The 24618-nt window shown below is 48.9% G+C and overlaps 2 long non-coding RNA genes across 2 annotated transcripts in view; one reads left to right on the forward strand and one right to left on the reverse strand.

Moving 5' to 3' along the window:
• Nucleotides 1–24618, reverse strand: part of LOC111556568 — a 343041-nt gene that overhangs the window by 98542 nt on the left and 219881 nt on the right. The gene's annotated exons all lie outside the window — the stretch shown is intronic.
• On the forward strand, nt 1775–13434 carry LOC123380347. Its single transcript, XR_006585959.1, has 4 exons — nt 1775–2045; nt 5960–7449; nt 9790–9864; nt 11128–13434. It is a non-coding gene; the product is annotated as an uncharacterized LOC123380347 (long non-coding RNA).

A 24618-nucleotide genomic window follows, 5' to 3' on the forward strand; every position in this document is an offset into this window, starting at 1 on the left:
GTCCTTTCCTAGCTTAAATGCCCTCAGGGCCACCCCAGTTCCCACTGGGTAAAAACTAAATTCTCCAGCATGGTATTCAAGGCACTGCCTCCAACGGACCTCCCCAAGCTCACTGCTTCTTGTCCCTGTCTTGTGTCCTAGGCTCCAGAGTCCTGGAAGGATCCTACCACCTCCACAACCAGGACTGTATCTTACTTCTCTTTGTGTTCCTAGTGCCTGAAACCATTCTTGATACATCATAGCTGTTCGGAATATGCAACTGAAGGAATACAGGAAGAATGGTTGCATAAATGATTTTTCAACAGCACTTCCCTTATGCTTCCTTGGACCCTGTTTATTGAATCTTTCCTGAATGACAGCCTCCAAAATTTTGGATTCACTGCATCACTGTTCTGACCACCCTGTTTCCAGATTTTAACAGCCGGGCCTCCCTGTCATCTTTTCCCCCTCCAGCTTTCCTAGGGAGTAAGGTAGCTGCAGCCCCTCTTATCTGGGTCAGCTCCTCCTGGGCTCATCTCCCATTTCCCTGTCCTGGGAAACTTCCCAGTCCTCCTGTGCACAGGCTGTAGAAGGTCAGATTTGTAGAATGATCATGTCTTTCAAATTCTCTGCCATTGGCTTCTCCATGGAGCCCCAGTGTCCCTGCCAGTGGTCCCCCAAACTCCCTCAGCTCAGAGAAATTCCATTCTGAGCTATCGTCATTGTGAGGTCAGTTTAGCACAGTGCACATTCACAGCTTAATTCCACTCCTGTCCCTGTGGCTCCATCCAGGCTGGGAGTGCTCCCAGGTCCACTTAGAAATTTTGCCTTGGGTTGCATAGAGGGAGGGAGAGACGTGTTACTGCCACAAAGAACTCGAGTAAACACAGCAGAGATGCGGAGAGCGGGCAAGTTGTTCCTTAACATCACAGTTGCTTTGCAAAGTTTGGGGTATGCACCTTATCTAGACGCAACATGCCCAGGGCGTTTCTAACCCCAAAGTCTTCCTGGAGCCCTGCATAATCACCCGGGAGGCCTGTCTATCCATCAGTCAGCACCTACCTTGAGCACAGACCAGTACTAGCCTGGGGGTGATGATGGACGAGGGGAACACCGAAGACATAAAAGGGGGAATCCCTGCCAAAGGGCCACACTCTCCAAAGGGAAGACATCACAGCAGACATGAAGCGGGGAGCCATGGAATAGGCATTACTCTGGGAAGAGGGAGACCACTGTGACCCATGGGGTGTGGACTGAGCTGGGGTATTCCTGAGAGGGAGTCAGAGAAAGGGAGTGTCCTGAGAAGCTTACGTGGAGTGAGGGCACCTGTCTGCTCTGAGCCTGGAGTATGTTCTGGAGGTAAAAGGTCAGACTTATATAATGACCACAGCTTTCAAATCTTCTTCAGACAGGTGGTCTGATCCCGCCTCACTGATGAGATGCAGCCCTCAACCTCCCTCAACCCAGCCCCCTAGGAAATGCTAGCAGCCATTGTGAATTCCAACCCGAGAATGAATTTACTGACAATTCTTGAACGCATAGCAACAAGCATAGGAAAGAAAGAGAGAATTTGCAAGTCATCTCACCAGATGAATAAAGGCAAGTGAGAAGGTGCATCCGGGAGGTGGGAGAGCAGATAAAACAGATCACGGCTTCTTTTACGCCTCCGGTATTCAGTACATTTGCCCCACGAAATATTTTAGCTGTTTATTTTACGCAGTTGCTTGTTATCTCACTTAACTAGAAGTCCTTTGGGGATGCAAAGTGTCTTATTTTTCCTTTTGTCCTCAGCATTTAGCACAATATCAATATCGACACACAAATATCAATAAGCAAGTATTGAATGAACGAGTGAAGAAATAACTGAATGAATAATTGATGGTTCTGAAAACAAAAAATGGTGAGGCCATGACAGAAATAGAAGATAAAGAAGGGTGCCAGCACAACAAGGAAGTTGTTTCAAAACAAAGAGAAACCAGGTTTCATCTCAACGTAAGGGAGACCTTCACAGAGGCCAAGAGTTTTAAAGATGGACCCTGCTTCATCAGGAGGCGACGATGGCGAGGGTAAGGATAGTCACCGTTTGTCTCCATATTCATGTCACGTAAATCTCACCACCGCCCGTGACACAGGAATAGTCTCCATCCTCAGCCGACAGGTGAGAAGAGCAAGTCTCGAACAGGTTGCGTAAAGTATCCACGCGATAGTGCCCGGAAGTGATAGAGACAGGTTTTAAACTGAGGCTCACCTGATTCTGGAACCTCAATGCACTGGGACTGCGAACTTCTCTTCCCTGGGGACGCACACCTGAGGAGCCCCACACCATTTGCTGGCCACCCCTCACCCGGTGTCTGTTGCTCTCCCACCAAAATCAGCCTCCCCCCCTTCAGACTTCCTCTTTGGAGACCAGCCCGTCTCCAGGTGGAGAGGTCACCCCAAGGCTTTTGCTGGGCTCAGATGCCGAAAGATGGGTAGAGAGGTAGGTGGCTTCTTCCCAAGCAGGCCTAGACCTCCATGCCCTCTGGGGCCTGCTCTCTGGGCTCAGCCCCCTCATTGGATATTTTTCCAACTGGACAGGGATGAACTTCACCCTAAGAAAGACTTGGCCCTTGCTCGGCTCCTGGGAGGTAACCTTAAAATGTGCCTGATAAGGGTGTGTTTCCTAACCCGTAGGTCTTGGGCCACTCAGTATCACCTTGACCTTGGGAGGGCCTGGAGACTGCCTTGTGCCGGGCAGGCACTCCCTGCCTAAGTTTCTGACCCCACCAAAAACCAGACAGCGAGGCGCAGGCAAGCTTCCCTAGATGAAAGTACTGTCAGTGCTGCTTGGATAATTCCATGGCCCAGGACAACAGGAAGCACATCCCTGGAACTCTCCTGACACCTGCCTCTGCACCTTTCCTGTCACGGACTATAATCTGTATCCCTTTGCTGTGATGAACTGTAACTGTGAGTCATACAGCTTCGCCGAGTTCTGAGTCCTAGTGAATTCACTGAGCCCGCGAGTGGCCGTGGCCGTGGGGACTCCTGCACAGCGGTCATCTTGACCAAGCATTGCTCCTGCCTGCTGCCTCTCACTGCCTGTTGCTGCAGAGCTGGGCCTGGCCCTCTGCGTGTTCCCCTGGACCTGCCCCCCTGGACCTCTTTGTGCCTACGTTTGCATTGTCCGGGGACGGCACGTGCAGCAGGTGGCAACCGGCCCCAGCTGTGCCCATGGCCTGTTCTTGCTCCTAGAGAATGCACCCTGGGCCAGAGCATTCTGCTCTGTCCTCCCCAGGGAAGGGAGGTCAGACACGCGTCACCATAGCTGAACAGCCTCTTGGTGGAGGCTCCAGAGAGACAGTCAAAGGGAGGGCGCAAGGAATGAACCAGAAGACCTTACGTTTCTCTCAGACCCTAAAGCGTTGATTGTTAGATGCATGCCTTGGTTTGGATACTTTCAGCTTGAAGCAATGACAGGATTTTCAGACAGGGGTGTCCTCTCATATGCCCACAGACAGGCTGGGGAGACAACTGTGGCTGGGAGAGAATATTCTCAGGACAGGGCCCTGCCTGGGGGGCTGGGGGGAAGGAGGCAAGCAGGGAGCTCAGGCTGCAGGTGAGACTTGGGAGCCCAAGAAACCAACCAGTCAGGCTGCTTTTCAAAGCTCAGCTTTGGTTCTCTAGAACTTGCTGGGGAAGGCTCCCCTTCCCTCCTGCCAACTCCTCTTTTCCACCTGGCACCGAAGGGCCTAGCCTCAAAGTCACCACTATGAAAGCCATGCAAGAGATGCTAATTGCTGTATCTGACCTCCCTTCAGATAACAAGGGAGTCGCTCTCCCTAATTAGCCCTGCCGCCGGTAGACCAGCAAAGCCAAATGTTTATTATGGGATGAATGCACTTACTGTAAATTTTGACATATGCTGTGGAAAGATGTTGGATAAATAAGACTTCAGAGGCATGGGTTGTTTAAATAATGAATGCCCACCGCTGCGGGTGATAAGGGTGGAGGGGAGAGAGGCAAAAGAGAAGCTAAGGGTCCTAGAGCAGTGCACGGAGCCCAGGAACAGACAGAGCCGGTAGAGAGAGGTGGAAGGAGGCTTTCTGGGGACAGGGGACCGAGTGGGGGCAGCAGGAGGCCAGGGGAAGGAAGAGAGGCAGGCTAGGCAGCCCCACGTCACCCCAGGCACTTCAGTGGCCCCACCTTCCTGCAGAATCTCCCTCCCAGGCTCACCCATTCACACCCAGTCATAGTCCCTGGGAGGGGTTCCTGGGAAACAGTGACAACTGGCTGGTGGAACCACGACAGGGAAGCACCCCTCCCCCAACCCCCACCAGGATGGAGCCTGCAGCACGGCCGTGCCTATTGTTGCTGGTGTCTCACATCTTCCCAGGGGTGAGTGTATGGGAGCCTGATCCTGTGCCTGGACTCCGTGGCTGGGCCAGCATATGCAGAGGGAAGCATTCTGCCCAACCAGGACTCCCAAGCCGCCATGTTCGGAGGCATCTTGGAGGGAGCACACGGGTGGTCTGGCTTCCCGTGACTCCCTGCAGGCCTGGGCCTGGTAGAGCAGGCCGCACACTGTGGAAGAAGGATACCACTTCTCAAACAGGAAAGACTCTCCCCTCCAGCACCACGGGGCTCAGGCCCAGAGGGCAGGTCCACGAGCAGGGGTCACAGTGATTGGTAGCCTTGTTGTCTCTCAGCTCACTGGGTCCCCACCGTCCAAGGGAAGAGACGTGCTCTCATCCCAGTGGGTGGGGGTTTGTTGGACAAGATGTCAGGGAGACAGGGGGACTCTCAGGAACTGCACGGACAGCCCCACAGAGACCACGCCTGTTTCAGACACACGGCCCAGCCCCAGACCCTTCTCTTGTGAAGTCTCCCCGGCAGCCCCTGGGCCTCTGCCAGCGGGGGCCTCCCTGCCCTCACGGCTGCTGGTCTTTCTCTTTCACTGCCAACTGAATGACTCTCCTCCTGGGCCTTAAACGTGAACCTGGAGGGGCTTAGGCAGCACTGAAAGCAGTTTGCTTTGCAGCCTTGGTGGTCACTGGAGAGCCACTGAAGGGGTGTGAATAAGAACAGACCTGTCACCTCAGGAGTTCACAGAGGTACAGCAGCAGGCAGGTGGGCCAGAAAGGGTGACCCCAGGGACACAATGGCCCTTAAGGAAGCTGCCACGATTGTGCAATCGTGGGCGCTCTGCCTGGCCTGTGCATCGGTCAGAACAGGCCAGGTTATGCTTATATGGCAAACAAGCCCAAACCACAGTGCCTTGCAAACAACAGATGTTTATTTCTCGTGTGGGTCAGCAGAGGCCTCTGCTCCACTCGGTCACTCAGGGTCCCGGGCTTTGGAATTTCTTGTGGCCCGGAGACAACAGGAGGGCCACTCAACGGCTCTCCCACACTTCAGCTTCAGAATGACACATGAACCACTCACAGCTCATCCAGCAGATCAAGCCACGGGGTCTCACCTCAGGGCGAGAGGGCGGGAACACGTACAGGCATGCTTGGGGGGCAGCGGCCTCTGTGCCTCAGATCACATTCCCGCTAATGCTTCTGGCCCTGCCTTCCTCCCGTCCACACATCTGCACAAGCACAGAATCAGAGACCCACAGGGTATCAGACCTAGACGGCCCCTCAGTTTACAGATGGGGAAACCGAGCCCAGAGGGCTTGTGGTTGGCTCAGGCTGTGCCAGCAGCCCCCACGAGCCGCTCCCCAAGCTGCTTTCCAGGCCGGCAGTGACCCTCCAGGGCGACCCCCCGCTTTGGGCTCTCCTGGTTTGTGAGCTGGCTCCTTCTCCCTTGTCATTTTTATTTCAGTATTCTCCTCCCCTCGTTCGGAGGAACTTCCAAATGTCATTCTTTCTTTAGTTTTTCACCTCCACAGAGCCCTCCTTTTCTTTGTCTCCCCCCTCGGGCAGGCTCTTTCACTGTGAAGGGCTCTTTTTTTCTCCTCCCACAGAGCACGCTGACCTTTTCCTCTTCTCCATAGGACAAAGCCTGGCCTGGCTCGCTCCTAACAGGAATTGGCTCTGGAGATTCCGGTAATTGCTCCGTCCTTATTATTGAGCCTGTGAAGCCAGTCTTGGCCAGGGTGGCCCCCTCCCTTTTAGCCACTCACTTGCTAGAATCAGGCTGCAGATGGGCTGCTAACGAGGTGACCAATTAACAAACGCTAAATAACCCCAAAGGGTATTTTCCTCCCTGGCCTGATTTCCAGGCCCCTTTGTTCCTCCTTGGGAATCTGTCCCCTGTGACAGGACCACAATGGGACTGTTTCCAAGCCTGACCCTGTGAGAAGCTGACCACTCAAGCCATGGTCACAAGACTGACTCCTTTGCTTGGGGGTGGGGGGAAGCATGGGAGCAGGGAGGGTTCCTGCCTCTCAGGAAAAATAGGGAGGGTTCCTGCCTCTCAGGAAAAATGCTACAACCACCCCACGTTACTGACCACTTACTATGTGTTATATAATTCTTATGCAACCTTTCATTCATGCATTTATTCAAACAAGCAGGAACTGAGGACTTCTGACGCACCAGATGTCGTAGTGGGCAGCCCTGACCTCAGAGGCCCCGGGCCTCACGGGGCCTGTATGTTAAAGCTTTGGCGCTTTGGTGCATCTTCCTGTGAATTCTCAGTCTTTCTCTGATGCCTGGTACCTGCTGGCAGTGAGGACCTGGTGTGGAGCCCTGAGCTCCATGTGAGTCCGGTCCCTGCTTCTCCCCTTCAGGGCAACCCTGGACCCTCTACCCTACCTCCCCACCCCACTCCCACACACGTAACATACATTAGGGTTGGCCAGATCCTCTGAGGCCACTTGCACTTATAGAATCTCTTCCCGGAGTGTAGAGTGGTGAGTACATCACTCCCTCCTGCTGAAGCTTCCTTCCTTCCTTCCTTCCTTCCTTCCTTCCTTCCTTCCTTCCTTCCTTTATTTATTTATTTTCATGGAGTCCCATGAGATTGACCCACCAGAATGGTGCTGGCTCTCTGACTTGGTGTGACTGCCATTGATTGCAAAGACAGAAGCCTCACAAAGCAAAATTTGCTTGGGACTCTACACATCCCGGGAGTGGCACTAACACTAGAGATATGGTGGTGAGTGAAACGGACACAATCCTCGTCCCCAGAGAAGTTGTGGTCACAAATAGCGCTCAGAAGGGGACCGGAAAGAATAGAAGGCATTTGAGCCTCCACAAAGGCACCTGATGTGTTGTCTGAGGTAGGTGCTATTGTCAACTCCGTTGGACAAATAAGAAAACCGAGGCACAAAGATGCCGGTTGCCTGCCCGACGGTGCACTCCTAGTAGAACCAGAAACAAACTAAGGAACTTGCTCACCTAGGATCCCATGAAATGTACAATTGCTCTTGTCCACTTAGGTGGATATTTCGGCCTGGAAGCAGGAAAGCGGTAGTTGTCGGGACAACTTTAGTAGCAAGTGAGAGAAAACCAAGCACAGTCTGACTCAAGTACAAAAAAGGTGAGGAGATCAATTGGCTCTTAAAAGGTCCAGGAGTGTTTACCTTCAGGCATGGCTGGATCCAGGTGCTTGGACACTATCACAAGACTCAGTTTCTCCCTTCTCGTCCCTATCTTTTTCTTATTAAATTAAAGGATGACTTAACATACAGCAAAATGTAGAGGTCGTAGGTATACACTTCAGAATTTCTACACACAAAACCATCAGATCAAGATATAGAATTTCCAGCACCCCGTAAAGCTCTCTTTTGCCCCACTATAATCAATAACCCCTAAAGGGTAGCCACTGTACCGACTTTTATCACCGCAGGTTAAGTTTTGCTATCGTTTTATTGTAATTACGGAGATGTAATTGACACATAACATGATATTAGTTTCAGGTGTAGAGTACAATGATTCGATATTTGTATGAATTTTGAAATGACTGCGACAATAAGCCCCATTAATATCCACATATACATAATTATAGTGTTTTCCTCGTTGTGATAAGAACTTTTAAGATCTACTCTCTTAACAGCTTTCAAATATGCAATACAGTATTATTAACTATAGTCACCACGCTCTACATTTCACCCCCATGACTTATTTTAGAACTAGACGTTTGCACATTTTGACCCCGTTCATCTGTTTTGGCCACCCCCACCTGCCTCTGCCCCTGGCAATCAAAATCTGTTCTCTGTATCTAGGAGTTTGATGTTTCGGGTTTTTTGTGTTTGTTTTGTTTTGCTTTGTTTCATTTTCGATTCCAGATGTAAGCGATATCATAAGGTATTTGTCTTTCTCTGTCTTATTTCACTTAGCACAATGCCCTCCAGGTCCATCCGTGTTGTTGCAAACGGCAAGATTTCATTCTTTTTTTATGTCTGAATAATACTCCTGTGTGTGTGTGGATTACCACATAAATATATAATATTTCTCTTCAATTCATTCGCTGATGGACACGTGGGTTGTCGCCTTGTACTGGCTATTGTAAATAACGTTGCAATGAACACAGGGGTGCAGATATCTTCTCAAGTCAGTGGTTTTGTTTTCCTAAGTAAATGCCCAGAAGTGGAATTCCTGGATCATGTGATAGTTCTATATTTAACTTTTTGAGGAGCCTCCACACTGTTTTCCATAATGGCTGCACCAATTTACATTCTGGCCAACAGTGCATGAAGGTTCCATTTTCTCCACATTCTCATCAACAGGTTATGTCTTCTCTCCTTGATTTTAGCCATTCTGACAGGTGTAAGGTGAGATCTCATTGTGATTTTGATTTGCATTTTCCCTGATGATGAGTGACACTGAGCATCTCTTCACGTTCCTGTCGGCCATCTGTGTGTCTTCTTTGGGAAAATGTCTATTCAGGTCTTCTGCCTATTTTTACATCAGATTGTTTGTTTCTTTGCTGTTGAGTTTAGGCTTTCCTATCTTGGTCTCATATAAATTGAATCATGTGTGGGTATTCTTGTGTGGCTGACTTGGCTCAGTCAAGATTATGTTTGTGAAATGTATGCTTCTTATTATCCTGTAACAGGAGTTTGATCCTTTTAATTGCTGTGCAGTATTCTATTATATGAATATACCACAAATTATTGTTGGTAAACACATAGATTGCTTCCAATTTGGGCTACCACGAATAAAGGTTTTGTGAGCATTTTTGTACACATCACTGGTGGACAAAAGCACTCCTTTCCGTTGGGTATACATACTCAGGAATAGAGTTGTGCCCCGCCCCCCCAAAGAGAGAATGTGTATGTTTAGTCTTAATAGATACTTCAAAATAGTTTTTCTGGAGCAGTTATCCCAATTTACACGCCCACTAGAATTTTTAATTGGATTGTCTGTTGTTTGCGCACTGGTTTGTGGGAGTTCTTTATATATTCTGAATATTGTAGTCTTTTTTTCTCTGATATGTGAGTTGCAAATATCTTGTCCCAATCTTTGGCTTGCTTATACTCTTTAATATTGAATTAACTCTTTAATATTATGAATTAACATTCTTAATTTTGATAAAATCAAATTAACATTTATTTTACATTCAGTTTTGTGTATTGCTATGTATAGCCTGTTGAAGAAAAATCTATCTCAAAGGCATGGACATATTCATTATCCTTTGTTTTAGTCTAGAAACTTGATTGTTCTATCTTTTGTGTTTAGATCTATGCTCCTTCATGCATTGATTTTTTGTGGATGGTATGAGGTAGAGGTCAAGGTTCATTTTTTTTCCACATGAATTAACCCGGCACCATTTATTAAAAAGTACATCCTTCTCCCCCACTGAATTGTAGTGAAGCATTTGCTATAAATCAGATGATTGTGTGTGTCTTCACTATTCTTTATTCTTTACTACCTGCAGCTGGGGTCATTCCATGAGGTGTTAAGACAGTCCAGCGTGGCCCAGTCCTATCTGCAATCAATTCTGCTGCCCCGGGTAAAAGGAATGCCTCCTTCCCATCAGTAACCCCAGCACCGCACTTGCCTCCCATACTAATCCTTGGATCAATCACTACGGTCAAATGTTGACTGACCAACATTTGGTCACATGTCTATCCCTTAACGTGGGGTGGAGGGCGCTCAAATCTCTCCATTGGGGTAAGAAAGGCACGGCCTCTCCTCTCAAAAGGAACTTGGGAGTCTACTGCCAAAAGAAAATGCCACACAGCAGTGTGGTGGACAAAAACAACTTAGAGACACCCTATGGCTTTGGAGAGGCCCTGGGCCTTTCAGGTCATCCTTCTCCTAAGGTCATCGTGGGGCATTCCTGGGCCCTGGGCACTCCGTGAAGCACTGTGATCGGTACAGAGATGCTTTAACATTTGGCACACGCCCCACCTTTGCGAATAGGTAAGATTAAGGAAGCCCGAAGACTGATCCAGCGTGACCGGGGCTCCTGGGTCATCCAGGAACCCCTGGGCTGTGCTGGGCACCTTTGAGTGGCTGCTGTCAGGCTGCCCAGGGAAAGCAGGTCCGCAGAGTTGCATGTCACGCCTCATTTCATCAGGTGTGATTTCCAATGAGACATCGCTCCACTGGGGCCTAATGACACGGGGAGAGTCGGGCAGGGAGGCTGTGATTTCCAATATGCACCAGCCCGTCATTACTAGCAGGAAATGGATTTTTGCTGGGTAATCAAAGTCAAATCCCTCACTATCCCCACCCGTGAGTACCCCTAGCACCAGCCCCCATCGCATGCAAGGTGCCCTCCCTGCACCCTGCTCCCTGAGTCCTCAGCGAACCAAAGTCAAAGCCAGCCTTCCTGCCAGAGGAGACGCAGCAGCATGCTCCCCTGGGACGTCTGGATTCTGTGCGGGAAGGGTGTGTGTGGAGGAGGACAGAGAGGTAGGAGGGGCGAGGTCACAGGAGGGAGGTCTTCACCTGGTGGGGAGCGCTGGAGAAATAAAGCAACGATGTCAGAGGTTTAATCAACCTTTGAAGACTTCACAGTGTTTGGACAGAAGTGTGTGAATAATATTCATTTAGATTGGCACCTGTGCACACCACTGAAAGGAAAATAGCATTTTGTCGCGCTTGTGATGAGGAGCAAGCAGTCTGGAGAGACAGGCTGTGCATCTCCTGGAAGCTGTGAAGATGGGTTTTTTTCCCCTTTTGTTTCCGTCTCCGTGTGACCCTGTGACTCCTTGGAAATCCAGGGGCTCGGAGTCGATGCCTGACATTCCTTTTTCTGCTTCTCCAGACAGAGAAGGAACAAGAAAAGAGCTGGCAAGGGCACCTGGGCAGGACGGAAGAGACCAGGCTTCCGGTGCTGGCTGTGCCGCTGGCCACGGGCGAGTGGCATTGGGACTCTGGCCTCAGCTTCCCTGCACGCAACCTGCAGAGAACCTGCTGGTGTAACATGCTTCCCAGTTTGGGGTGAGGGTCACAGGAGGGCAGGTGAGCCCAAGAGTGGTTATTTGATGGTGACGCCATTCCTCTTCTCCTGAAAGGTGCCCAAAGACATTCCACCACCGTTAAGCAGCAGGACAGTCACGAGACACGTCAGGGGGCTGAGTGTCTTTGCTGAGCCCTCCCACTCCCACCGTCCAGTGTGAGAGCCACCTCACCGACTTCACCGATCCCTCATCCTTCTTTCCCTCCCACCTGGGCACCCCAGTCTCTAGACCCCAGCCAGGCATATGTGACTTGTCATCCTTTGCTCTGGGCTGCTGGCCAACCTCCCCAGGCACAGTGGGTCCTGGCCATTGGCCCATGCCCCTGCTGCCCCAGACACTCTTAATCCTGTCCCCATAGACACCCCAACTTCTGCAGATCAAAAACCTCCTTCTCACTCTTTGGAGACTCCCGTCCACCACGGCCACGATGCTGTGTTGACAAGAGCTCCTGGAGGTGAGGAGAACCCTCACAGCTGCAGCCTCTCCAGCCTGCCTCAGAGGGAGCCTGGCCTTCCTCTCCTGGAGTGCCCTCCCCTGGGATGGGCCTCTCTGCCTGGTCTATCTCAGCCACTTTGACCTATAAAAACCTTCTTCTGCACCCCCCACCTCCCTCCCTTTCCTCCCCCTCTCTCCTTCCCCCTTCCCCTCCATCACTTCCCTACTCTCCCCTTCCTCCTCTTCCCCTCTCTGCCTCTAGCCTTCCCTTCTCTTTGCTTTCTCCCCCCATGAGGGCCCTTCCCTCCTCTCTTCTTCCCACCCAACTCTGCTCTTATCCATCTTTCAGGACAACTACCCGCAGGGAGAGAGCCTGGGCCCTCCTCCCAGCCAGCTTCCCCAGCCATTCCAGCAGGTAGGGCTTTCTAAACTGTTGCCACCAAGTGTCTCCCAAACACCATACACAGGTTGCCCTACCTGCCAGGAGGTCAAACAGTTGGTGGGGGGGATGTGTCCACACACAGCACAAATTAGCCCACCATACTAGTCATGCAAGATGCGGCTGTCGCCATCCCCTGCTTTCCTCCCCTAGACGGCAAAATGGAGTCTTTGAAATTTAGGGTAGAAGAGCCCTTAGAAATCCATTGTGTTCCCAGCCAATAGCACCAATACAGCATGTTTGATATTCAAAATATGATCAGATGTTAGTGTCTGTCTAATATTAGGTATTATCAATATTATATTCTCTATAAAATAGTACAGTATCTCTACAGAGGAGAGTGTGGGTAGACCTATAATGAAGTATAATATGAACTCATATCCAATATTAGATATTAATGTCTACCTAGAGAAAAAACTAAACTGGAAGAGCCAGAAAAACACTAGACAAGAAGAATAAAGGGGAAGAATTGCTCTATAAGATACAAAATATTTTAAAACTATCATAATTGAAATAGCCCAGTATTGGCATGGGAAGGAAGAGACAGTACAGTGGGAAAGGATAGAGACCAGAAATAGGCCTAAATATAAAAAATAATTGAGCCTCTGATGGAAGTGGTATTTCAGATCAGTGCATGGAAAGATCTGACCAATGTCATTGGCATTACTATTTAACCCTGGATTGTTCCATATGGTAACCAGTAGCCACAGGTGGCTGTTGTGCGCCTGAACTGTGGCCAGTCCAAAATACACACTGGATTTTGAACTAGATATGAGAAAAGACATATAAATTAACTCACTTATAATTTTTATATAGGTTATACATTGACATTATGCTTTGAATATATGGTGGGATAAAATAATATGTTATTATGATTGCTTCTACCTGTTTCCTTTTACTTAAATTGTGGGTAACAGAACATTTTAAATTACATATATGGCTTTCTTTATATATATATTGGACAGAAGTATTCTAACCACTTGTAAAAAGTAAAATTGAATCCCTATCTCACACTTCATATGGAAAATAAAATCCAAATGGATTGATATTTTGATGTAAAATACACCGGGAAGAAAATGTGCATAATCTATTGTATGATTTTATTTTATGATTGTGGAATGGGGAAAACCTTTGAAAACAGACTAAATTCAAAGCTATCTTTTAAAAAGATTGATAAATTTGATGTCATAAAAGATAAAATTATCTACAAAGAAAAACACCTCTAAGAAGGTTGAAAAGACAGGGGCGCCTGGGTGGTTCAGTCAGTTGAGCATCCGACCTTGGCTCAGATCATGATCTCACAGCTCGTTAGTTCGAGCCCCGCATCAGGCTCTGTGCTGACAGCTCAGAGCCTGGAGCCTGTTTCGGATTCTGTGTCTCCCTCTCTCTCTGCCCCTCCCCTCCTCATGCTCTGTCTCTCTCTCTCTGTCAAAATTAAATAAACATTAAAAAAATTAAAAAATAAAAAAAGAAGTTCGAAAAGACAATGAACACATTTAATAGGGAAAATATTGGTAACATATAATAGCAAAAAGTTTATGTGACGAAAGCTCTTACAAATCAGTTTTTAAAACAAAGATGAAAAACCTATACTATTGGCAAAGTATATAAAGAAGATGTTCAAAGGAGAAAAAGAATTAAAAATCATCAATGCACACATAAGAAATGTTCAACTTCACAATCAAAGGCATGAAAACTTCAAAGCAGGACACTGTGTTTCTTATAGCATATTGGCAAAATTTGAAAGACCATGAGGATGGTAACAAACGAGTCCTCTCGTTGGTGGAATATAAATTTGGGCCACGTCTTTAGAAGCCAACTTTGGTAATAATGATCAAAATTTTACATGTGTAAATGCTTTGACCCAAGAATTCTACTTCTAGGAATCTAGCCTACAAACGCACTTGTGTAAGAAGGCCTAAATATGTATATAAGAATGCTCACTGTGTTATTACAATAGCAAAAGCCAGCCAACCAACCAACCAACTGAGAAATAACATAAACATTCATCGGGAGGGACGGGGGAAGTGAACTCTGATAGAGCCATTCCATGGAATACTACGCAGCCATAAAAAGAATGAGGTTAGTTTTATGTATATTACTATAGAAATATCTCCAGTCTTTATTAGTAAATGACAAGAGCAAATTACAAAAAAAAAAATTATGTATAATTCTATGTGTAGTTTTCAAAGATAGAATTGCAAATGTTGTGATCGCATAAAACATTTCTGGAAGGACCTATAACTTATTGAATGTAGTTATCTCTCAGAGGTGGGAAGGAAATTGCTCGATTTCTTTTTTATCCTTTTATGCTGTTTGAACTTTTTAAAAATACTATGTTCATCTCCTACTTATGATTTTCAAAACATAGGTTTAAAATTTGTCTTAGACCATCTAACCACTCGTTTTAAAGAAGAAAAGCAAGACTCAAGAGCAAGTGTTTTGGTTACTATTAGCAAACTACTCCAGAATTTAGCAGCTAATAAAACCATTTTCTGGTGCTCGTAAATTTGCAGATCAGGAGTTTGGAAAGGGCTTGGTGGGGTAGTTCTTACTTGGCCATTGCAGTCAAATGTGGGCCAGGCTCATGGACATCCAAAGGCTCTGCTAGGCTGGCTGGTTAACAGGGTTCATGCTCATGGCTGGCAGTCCACGCTGCTGGTCAGGTGGGAGCTCAGCAGCACTGTGGCCTGGAACACCCACCCCTCCAGCATGGCAGTCTCAGGGCTACCAAATTTCCTACATAGTGGCTGGCTTCCCCCAAAGACAGCCAGGCAGGAGCTGCATGACCTTTGCTGACCCAGCCTTGAAAGTCACACAACATCAATGCCATGGTCAAAGTAGTCACAAATCCACCTAGAGTCAAGAAGGACCCTCTCCACTCCCCACCCCTAAACGTCACCACCACCATCACCACCTCTCACTGGGTTAAGTGTTAAAGAATTTTGTGGCCGTGTTTGTTTGAAAACCATTACAGGAAGTAACTTGTCCAACATAACAGGCAGGAAGTGGCAGAGGTCAATGGAGAGCAAGGGAGGAGTTCTCTGGCTCCATCACTGTCTGGGGCTCTTTCCGAATGTGACTTCCCTACATCCAGTACCTGCTACCCTACCAAGTCCCATTCACCAAGGACTCCCACCCCTAGACAGCAGAGTTCACCAAGCCCCACAACTGAGTCACAGGCTGCCATTCTTCCATAGCTGCTCCCCCAGAAAAATCCAAAATGGGACCTTGGCCCCATTTTATACAAATCTCTAGTCACTCTCTGGAAGTGTCCTCTGGGGCAGACACACAGGAGCAGCCAGTCTCACTAGAGCCTCCTAACATCATCTACTGATTCAGTCCAACTGAGTGAAGCCGGGGGCCGCCTGGGCCTTCTCCGTTGGTTCACGGTGATAGCTTAATTACTGAACCTGCCTCGCCCTCCCCCACTCACTCTTTCCCCCTCCTCTGCCCGATCTCTGCTCACCCCTCTTCTCCTTCTTCTTCAAGAGCGTTGGCAGAAATTGTCAGGGAGTTGATCAGATTTATTCAATTTAGACTTAACAGACCAGGGACTCCTATTTCTCCTTCAGGTTCATAAGGTTTTTGATTCCATTTACAGGTTTATTCATTTATCAGATATTCGTTTCAATTCACTTTAAACACCGGGCACGGGGAGATGAGTTCAGGGGAGATGCTCATCATTTATTGCTCAGGCTTCTTGGGAGCGGCTGGGCTGAACCCATTTCCAAGTGTGCCGTGGCACCAGGCGGGAGTGCTTTAAAGGGACAGGACACTGAGTGTACATGTCCTGGGCAAGGATGGATCTCTCTCTCGGCAGTGCCTCTTTCCCACCCGGCTTGAGGCACTCTGGGTGCCTGTGGGATCCCCCAGGCTGGGAAGGGCTGTTTTCTGACTTTGAGAAGGCTGCCTTTCTACATGGGGAGCATCTTCCCATTTTCAGTCTCATGGGGCTACAGTGGAAGTCCCCAGTAGTTCCTTCTCTCATTTTCCAGAAATGAAGAACCCCATCCTTCAGCCACTGCCCACCTGCCCTCCATCATTATGCCCCTCCATGGATCTCCAGGGAAGGACACTGCCCAAGACCCATCAAGAGAGCTAACGCTCCCCCAAGGGGCAGGGTGGGGGCAAGAGGGAAAATGTAGACCTGGGAGATCTCCCTTTCCCTCATGGCAGGGCCCCAGCACCCCACAGTCATCCACCGCCGGGCCCAGAAGCACCCTCACTGCAAGGAAACCAATCTAATCTTCACGTATCCAGGCTCCATTCTCCTGCATTATTCAAGCCCCATTTTCCATGTGCCATCTGCCCATCATCCTCTGAATGGAGAAAAGTGAGGGGGTGGGGGGGACTCCCAATTCTTTAAAGAGATACCAAGCCTGTTTCAGTCTCTTTACTTCACTTAATTATCCCACAAAGAAGTATCAGACCTTCAGCACCTCTCTGAGGGACATAGGTCTTCCTTTCCCTGTCCTATCTCCCACCACAGAAAGACAGACACAGACTCTACATTCCCCCCGGGGTGTGGCCTGTGCCCTACTGAGCACCTGCTCCCACTGGTTCTGGGTGAGTAAGGCAAAGACAGTGGAGCGCCAGTATCCTTGGCCCCGGAGATAGGGGTGCAGAGAAGAGGTGGCCAGTGGCCGTGGCCATGCGGTGTGGCAGGCCGAGGCCATGGCAGCCCCATTCAGCGGCAGGGTGATGTCCTGGCCAGACAACTGCTAAAAACCAACGGCTACCTCCCTGCCTCTCACTCCTCAAGACCACCCTAGTGCCCGGCCCTTCCTCAGCCTAGTCAGGCAGCCTTCCAAAGATTTAGCGAGTCCCTGATGTCCTCCAAAAAATTCCCCTTTTTGCGTACTCTGCCCAGAGTCAGTTCTGCCTACTTGTAACCAAAAACCTGTCCACGCTCCAGAGCACGGGGGCCAGGCCGCCCGGTCCCCAGAGCCTGAACAAGCAGGTCACGAGTATTGCTCCAGAGATGCCCTGTCCACCCCAGAGCGGCTCTCTGAGAGCCACAGGCAAGCAGGCGTGGGCATTGGAGGCCAGTGCCTCACTAAGCTGTCGGGGCAGCTCCATTATCATTCCCGTGGCCACTCCAGCAGCTTGTAGTTGACAGTGTGACCTTACTCAAGAGGGGCTTGGGGCTTGAAGAGTCTCAGAATTTTTGACAACATGACATGCACAGAGAGAAAACAGTTACATTGCTCCCCCATTCAACCTTGAACCTGGCTTACACACCCCCCAACACACACACACACACACACACTCACACACATGCACACGCACACATCTTCCCTCAGAACAGAAAGGCAAGAGCCCGAGCTCAAGTAAGAGCTAATGAGAGGGCAGCAATGCCAACCTTCCTCTGCCCTCTGAGGTGGCCTCTGGCAGCTTCTTCAACCCCTCTCAGCCTCAGGCTTTCCTGGCTGGAAGGCTGAGAGGGGGACTTCCTTCATCTTCTTGGTCCATGAGGAAAAACTGGGATGGACACATTGTCCTGAATGCTGTCCTGAATGAGCCGGCCGCCTCGCCCACCCCAGGGCTCTGCCGGAGAAAATGAAAAGTCCTTGGAGAGGCCGCATAGGAACGCAAGCGACTGCCCAGTTTTGCTGACCTTCTTATTGAAAGAGAGAAGAATTTTTTTTTTCTTTCTTGTCCCTGAAGCAATATATATGTGAGCCCAGAAAGAATTGCAATGTGATTGTTTCTCCTTTGAGACAGCTTATTCCAGAGAGGCTAAGAAAAGAAGAAGGCAAGGGGAGATCTGGCCGCGGGAAGAACTTTCTGGAAAGCAACATCTCAGAAAATGGAACGGTGGGGCACACCCAATTTGAAACAGGAGGTGTATTCTGGGCCTGCCTCTAACTAATCTCATGACGTTATTTAACCTGGTGGGCCCTCAGTTTACATGCCCGCAAAACTGGCGTAATAGATCTGCTGTCCGACTTACAGGGTGCCGGAGGGGGACTGCGTTTGGAGGCGGCCTCTTCTTTGTCTCTGTGAAATCCTGCTCATTCTGCACCATGCCCGTCAGAGCAACCTGCACTTTGTGGCTAGTCAATACGTGTGCATATATTTATCTGAGTCCTGCCTTGTTCTAAAAAGACTTGAAGTGTCTAACGTGTTCAATAAACATGTACAATGAATGAATCAATTAATGGGCTAATGGATGTGAAAGTGCTTTGAAAAGTGTAAGATGAAAGAGATTTTTATTATCAGAAAAGTGACGGAGGGAGGCTGCCTGGAACTTCCAGGGAGCAGATGCCCTCTTCAGACCTCTGGCCTGAGAACGGGTGAATTCTCTCCTAAACCCAGGTGATGGGCCAATCGGCCGGTGAAGGTGACATCTATTGAGCATTACTTTTGAAAAGGGGTTCCAATACCCAGGTTTTAAAAATACCATCCTGAGGGGCACCTGAGTGGCTCAGTCGCTTAAGCATGAGATTTCGACTCAGGTCATGATCTTAACGGTTCACGGGTTCCAAGACCACATCGGGCTCTGTGCTGACAGCTCGGAGCCTGGAGCCTGCTTCGGATTCTGTGTCTCCCTCTCTCTCTGCCTCTCTCCTGCTCGTGCTCTGTCTCTCTCTGTCTCTCTCTCTCTCAAAAATAAATAAATAAATAAAAATTAAAAATTAAAAAAAAAAAATACCACCCTGAGGCTCCTGGTAAGAAGTCACAGGATTTTGTAGGACATTCCTCCTCCAGACTCAAGCTATAGGCCACACAAAGGCAGGAGCAGGGGTTTCTGTAGGTACGTTCCCACACCTACCTCGGGGATTCTGCTACTCCCAACACTGTCTGGGGCCATGGCCTGCCACCTAGACTTTCTCAGCTCCTTGAGCAGGGTAGGGGCTTGCCCTGGTCTTCCTTTGAAACCCCAAAGCCATGACTAGAAGGTTTGCTCTGAGGGACTTGGGTTCGACGCCAGAGACATGGGGCTGGGGGGCTGGGGGCTGGGGCTGGGGGCGCCAGTGGCAGACTGCAAGACCCACAGTGAGGGGCAGCTTCTCGAAACTAGTGCCGTCTGCAGCCAGGTCGGTCAGAAACTGTGCCACAGCGGGGCACCGCAAATGACTTTATAGTTATTGTTCCTCAAATTGGACCCCCCCTCAGAGCTCACACAATATGAGATGAAACGGCCTGCAGGAGGTAACAGAGAAATGGAACACCGCTGGAGGGGTTTTATTCCCCCACTAAGGGAAATGCTCCAGACACTCCAGCTTCCGTCCCCTCCCCGCCCCTGTTGCCGTCACCTCATCTCCAGACATTTTTATCTGGATGGGTTCACAGTGTCTCCGAGATTGAAAGGGACTGCTTCCCCAGACACCTGCCCCATAACCGGTGGGTGTGAACGCGGCACTTCAAGAGGGAAGGAGCGGTTAGTTAAGGGAAAAGGGAGGGTTGTTGCCGCATGAAGCAAAACAAACAAAAACTAAATCTGTATCTGCACAGGTATATGCTTTTGCACACACCAGCATCAGTGTCTGCGCGTTTATACTGTGTATGTGAATTTGCATACGTGCATTATATGTGCATGCATATGCATATTCATATGGATGTGTGAGATGCAGAGTGTGTGTGTGTGAGAGAGAGAGACAGACAGAGACAGAGACAGAGAGACAGAGAGAAAGGGGAGTGCCCCGCCCAGTACATTCTGGATTATCTATAGCGCTGAGCCTTGCTATTGTAGTTGAGCCAGAGCCTAATCATTACCACCAGCTGGAAACATCATTTGGTGTCATTTGGCTTTGTCGAGCTCCTGTACCAGTGAGGAGCCCCAGGAGGGAGAGTTCTTTTGGAAACGAACAAAGGTGAGGGGAGGCTGAGGGAGAGAACTGCAGGCTTCCTGACTAGAGACAGAGACAGAGAACGCATGTAGATAAACTGAGGCAGGTCTGAAGTGGGTGGGCTGTAGGTTGGCTGACTTTAAGACAAAGCAAGGCTTTCATCTCCCTTCAGTGAAAAAGAGTTTCTATTGTCTTTTGAGCTGTCTGAAATCCTATCTTCCCACTTTGCATTTCACAGAACAGCAGACCCTTTAGAAAAGCACTCCAGGGGCACCTGGGTGGCTCAGTCTGTTAAGCATCTGGCTCTTGATTTCAGCTCAGGTACTGATCTCATGGTCTGTAGGATCGAGCCCCATGTGGGGCTCTGCACTGACAGTGCAGAGCCTGCTTGGGATTCTCTCTCTCCCTCTCTCTCTCTCTCTCTCTCTGCCTCTCCCCCCTCTCAAAATAAATAAATAAACATTAAGAAGAAAGAAAGAAGAAAGAGAGAAGAGCTCTCCAGAACATAAAAGAAAGGTTGAGAGGAGGCAACCCTCAGGAGTGATTTCCAGATTGGAATCCAATCAGCTCCACACTTAATTTGGCTTTGGACCTGGCATGGGGCTTGAAGGAGCTGAGGATGAGGAATAGGAAGGACTCCATACTCTGCAAGAAAACCTCAGTCTGAAAAGGTAGGTGAGTCTCCCTGGGTCAGCTCTGGGCTTCAAGCCACTGGACTCCGTCCCTACTCTACCACCCCCTGTATCCAGTTAGGTCGATGAGAATATTGGCTGGTCAGATGGCCGTTGGATAGAGAATGGATAGGCAGAAATTGGGTAGCAGTCAAAGACCAACCCCCCCCCCCACTTCTGCAGAGGCCCCCTAGTATTTATCATGGAGTCAGAACTGGAAATAGTATCTTCACTGCCCTCACTCTGGAAATCTCTCCTACCTTTGTAAATTCCCAGTGATAGAGCATTCATAACTGCCTCATTAACTTAGCCTTGACTGCCAGGCATTCCGAACTCTTACTCTTAGAAAGACTCTTAGAAAGGACGGCCATTTACCGCAGTAACATCTAACATCCACAAAGACCTGGTATAAAATATGGGTTAGATATGGTCTTTCATAATATTTACCATACACTTAAGTCTGTTCTCGATTTCCTATTCATTTCCATGTAAAATAACATGGATTACAGTTCTGCATTAAAAGGAGAAAAATTCATTGAAAATACAGCAGCAGGGATTAAAGCATAGTTGACTAGGAAGGGTTGATGTGTGTAAGCTGTGGCTTGCACATAATTGGTACCCTATAAATGTTGAAAAGATGAATGAATAAATATAACTTGGAAGAGGTAATCAAGAAAACACACACACGCCATTTCTTAGATATTTAAAATGCACTGGTGCTGCTGAATAGGTGAGTGAACTACCCTTAAACCACCTGCATCAAAATAGCCAAAGTTATTGACAAATACATGGATCCCCTGGCCCAAAGCCAGACTGACAAAATCAGAATCTAGGTCGTGGGGGCAGGACTCATAAACTTGTATTTTCTAACAAGCACCTCAGGATATTCTGATGAGCAGCCGGGTCTGGGAATCACTGGGTTAGATGCCTTGAGTGCCATGTGAAACTAGCAATAGGGACATCAAGACCCCCAGGTGACACTGGTTTGCTACAAGAGCATGCGACCCGGAAGCAAAAGGGCTTGGTTCATACCTCACGGCCAACTGTGTGCTCTTGAGCAAGGACGACACAGTCTTCAGTTGAGGTTGAGAGCCCCTTCCAACACAAAACTCCACATTTTCATAACAAATCAGCAGGCAGAGAACTAAGATGGGTTCAAGAACACATAGGACACGTCTCTGAGGTCCTAAGGACCTGCCTCCTGGCCTCTCAGCCTCCCCTGCCAATGTGAAGAAGGGGTCAAGTGGCGGCAGGCAGGTTCCTGGATGCAGGGCCATGCAGCTGCGCCACCCGTAAAGCCTCCAGGAAGAAAGTAGAAGGGAACAAACCCAGATCCCCAGCACCCTGCCCCTCTGACAGTCACCTAAGTCTTCCGGAAATGGCACCAAGGGGAAGCTCTAAATCACGTGCAGATTACAGTCGTTCTGTTTGCCTTTTTCCGCAGTAGATCCGATGATTTAAATTAGGTCTCGATTCTTGTTTAAATTATAGTTTACTGTTCTGCACCCCGCTCAGAAGTGAATTACCTTAAGCAGCGGTATTAATAACATGGTTATAATTAAGCCTCATTACTGCAGGCAGTTTGCTGAAACAAATTGCTTCTTCATTATTATTATAGCACCTTTGGTAAAAAGACATTTCCCCAGAATGCGACCTTGATGCTTTATATAGTAAAAGCCGAGATATGATAGAGATGTAAGGATGAATTAGCATCTTTTGCCTCCTCTATCCAGCTCATTAGAAGGAAAGGAACGCACGTCAAATCCAAACAGCCTTGATGGCAATTTTAACCTGTATGAAATGGATAATGAATAGTTGTGAACTTTCCGCGACATTTTTGTAATGGTGTTTTATTTATATGACGCACCATTAAAATGAAGAAAGAAATACAAGCCGAGGAGTAGAGGCAGGAAAACCCAGGAAAGTCTCGCCAGGCGGCCAATGGCATTGAACTTGGGCTTGTTATCATCAATTGGTTTGAGAGTTTCTGGCCCAGAGCCTGTTACACTGGGGGAGAAAAAAGGCAGGAGGGTCTGTTTATTTATTCTAATTCTACCGCCTTACTCTGGCCTTGAGGCCTGGGAAAGAAAGGGCCCTGGAAGGAATGACCTAGAAACTTTGCAAACCAAGTTTGAAAGGCAGGCGAACTTCTGAGGATGCGCGCAGCCTCAGGAAATCCGTGATGCCCAGTGGGGCTCTGAGGCTCTGGGAAGCTCAGCCCCCTGCCCGCCCCTCCCACACACCCCCACCCGGGAGCATGTGCTGAGACCCCAGCTCAGCTCTGAGAGGCTCCAGGACGCGGCTGGGTCATTTCCTGTTTCGCTTATTAATTACTCTTTCTGGTGATAATTAAGACTCTGAAAACTAATTTTGTTTGGTGATTTACTCTTTTTTTCTGTGATTAGATGTGGTGATTAGAATGTGCTTTGTATCACATTAGTGTTTTCTTAGAAAGAGGCAAGCAGAGGCTCTCACACGCAGGCATTCACACGCAGGAAGGGCAGCCCCTGGCACGGGGACAGCAGCCTCTGCCGTGACAGGCCAAGCCCCCACTCTGCCTGTCCCACCTCCCATGGCAAGAGGAGCTAGGTCCTCCCAGAGAGGGTCTAATTCATGTCTCCTGACTTTGTCTCTGGTTAGAGACACCTCCACTCCTGTAGAGAGCGGTACCATAAAGAAACATTAGGGTGCCATGTTTCTGTCACACAGGCTGTCCCCAACAGAACACAGGCCTAATCAGTAAAATAAATCCTCTCTCCACTACACACACACACACACACACACACACACACACACACACACACACACACCAGATACCCCAGATGTGAGAGCAGCCCTCGCAAATCAATTGCCCATCCGTAGCCCTGAGACTAAACTCTAGGTGACAAAGGTCCTCCTGAGGGGCAGACGGAGCTGCAGGGGCAGTGTCCCACCCCAAGACTGTGGAATGTGGTCGATGAGAATGTGGACTTCTGGAGTCAGGCAGACCTGGGTCCAGATTCCAGCTCCATCAGTTACTAGCTGTGTGGTCTGAGGCAAGTGACTTAAGTATCCTGAGCCTCAGACTCTTACCATCCCTAAGTTACCACCATGTGTCCTGGGAGAAAATGGGTGAAGGTACACAAAGTGCTTAGCACCGTGCCCGGCACCCTGTACGTGCTCAGCAAGTGGGAGCACTTATTATCTTTCCCACATGCGTTTTCTTCTTTCTCTGGGGACATAGCTCCTGGGCTATGTACAAGGTGATAACTCAGCCTCCGGGAGGCCCGGAGAAAGGTCAGGGAGCTGGTCAGGGGACTCTCTTTATTACACAAAAAGCTCCTAAGAATAGCTGGACCCATTTGGAACAGGCCTTCAGGCCTCAAACTCTCTATCCCTCGGTGGCAGGCTGCTGAGCTCAGCCTGGCAAATGAATCATGATCGTAAAAGAAAAGAGACAAGCAAATCCTCGGCTACCTTGCCCTTCCTGGATGCACAGCATCTGTGGTTCCTTACCATTCACCCCGCAAGAGGGCTTCTCTTTCATTTATCCACATTCACTGGGCACTTGGCAGAAGCCTAGCACTGAGTAAGCTGCAGTGCCTAGTACCAAACAGACGGCTTCTACACAGTCTGGGCCTCAAACAACTTCCAGCCTCGGGAGAGGGTGTGTCTGCGGTTACAGGTCAAGTCAGGAGGTGCGAGGACCCAGAAATTCTCACCCGAGATCAGGGGCGGCTTCACCTGGGGCTCGGAAGGCAGGGAAAACGTTAATGGGCCGAGAAGAGAAGACAGACACAGGCAAGTCCACGTGAACCAAGGCACAATGGTAGCCAGCATACTCAGAAAATGGGCAAGCGGGGGTCCGTTAAGAATCCGACTCCTGGTTTCAGCTCAGGTCATGATCTCAGGGTTCGTGAGTTCGAGCCCCACATCAGGTTCTGAGCTGACAGTGCGGAGCCTGCTTGTGACTCT

This window comes from Felis catus, chromosome D1 (genome assembly GCF_018350175.1).
Source record: "Felis catus isolate Fca126 chromosome D1, F.catus_Fca126_mat1.0, whole genome shotgun sequence".
Lineage (NCBI taxonomy): Eukaryota > Metazoa > Chordata > Mammalia > Carnivora > Felidae > Felis > Felis catus.